Genomic DNA, 1,403 nt, shown 5'->3' with positions numbered 1-1,403 from the left:
TTTTAACACACACACACACACACACACACACACACACACACACACACTTACTGTTTTATTTATTTTAATTTTTAATATTTATTCTTTTTTTTTAAACACAAACACATACGCTTTGATTACTTTACGGTTTAATTACTTGTTTAATGAAATGTATGGGGTTGATTGTTCTTATGTTATATGTATGATACTTTGGCAATATTGTTCTTACACATTCATGCCAATAAAGCTAATTTGAATTGAATTGAATTGACATAAATAACATCAGTGGCTGTTTCCAGGCCTGTGTCAATAATCAACTTAAATTCGTAAAAAGCATTTTCTTCAATCTGTCTGTGTTTGATGGGAATGGTTTGCACAATACAATTGGTTCTAGTGTGAATTCAAGGTTGATTTTTATAACATTGACCCTTTACTGATATTAATTTTGCCAACCATGATTCCTATACAGCAGTATAGTGTGATCATATAGAGTCAAGCAGAGTCAGCTGATTACTTACAGATACACTGACATGCCACATGCAGGAGCACCTGAATAAGTTATCAAGAGTGATGTGAATGGGTTGCAGACCTCACTAAATTATTGCACACATAGAAAGAATGACAAAACTACAAAATAATTTACTTTATGAAGATAATTTTGGACCCCTGAAATGGATCATAAATAGGCTATAATTATTAAACTGATATGGCTAAAATTAAAACTGGTAATTGGCATTATAATGACAAAGCTTTGTGTAATTTCATATCCAAAGTAATTAGATGGAGCTTAAATATGGAGCTTCCTGTAGAGTCCAGTACAGTAACAAATAATAGACTAATGTTGTGCTGTTCTTTGGTCGATTTGTATTTTTTCTCCCTTATTATGGTTTTCCTTTGTTTCACAGATCGACATAGATGTCATCCTGCTTATGGACGATTCAGCTTTGGCCAAATACATTCCTTCATATGGAGACAGAATTGCACTTTTCAATTTTTGCAGACATCAAAAGCCTGTCTCAAAGCGAAAAATGGGTCTTCTTGAAAAGCAAGAGGAGCCTCAAACCGCTAAACCCAATGCTGGACGAAGGCAAACTACACGGACTATTGAGATAGGTTGGATACACCAAGACAAATGTGAAACTAAACAGGTTAGAGCAAAACAAGGAGGGGGCACTAGAAAGGTTGTTATGGCTGTGACATCTTTGAGCAAGGATCAAAACATCACTATCCTACCAGCTGACAAAGGAAGATGCACGGTAGTCCTTAACACAGCGGACTACCAGAATAAAGTCAACACACTACTAATGGACACAAACCCATATGAGACACTGAGACGAGACCCAACCAGCGGATACAAGAAAAAGGCCATAGAATGTCTACAACAGCTACAGAAAGACAACACCATCAACCATGAACAATATTAC

The sequence above is a fragment of the Micropterus dolomieu genome, linkage group LG13, assembly GCF_021292245.1.
Source record: "Micropterus dolomieu isolate WLL.071019.BEF.003 ecotype Adirondacks linkage group LG13, ASM2129224v1, whole genome shotgun sequence".
In the NCBI taxonomy this organism is placed as follows: Eukaryota; Metazoa; Chordata; class Actinopteri; order Centrarchiformes; family Centrarchidae; genus Micropterus; species Micropterus dolomieu.
Note: the sequence above shows the minus strand (reverse complement) of the source record.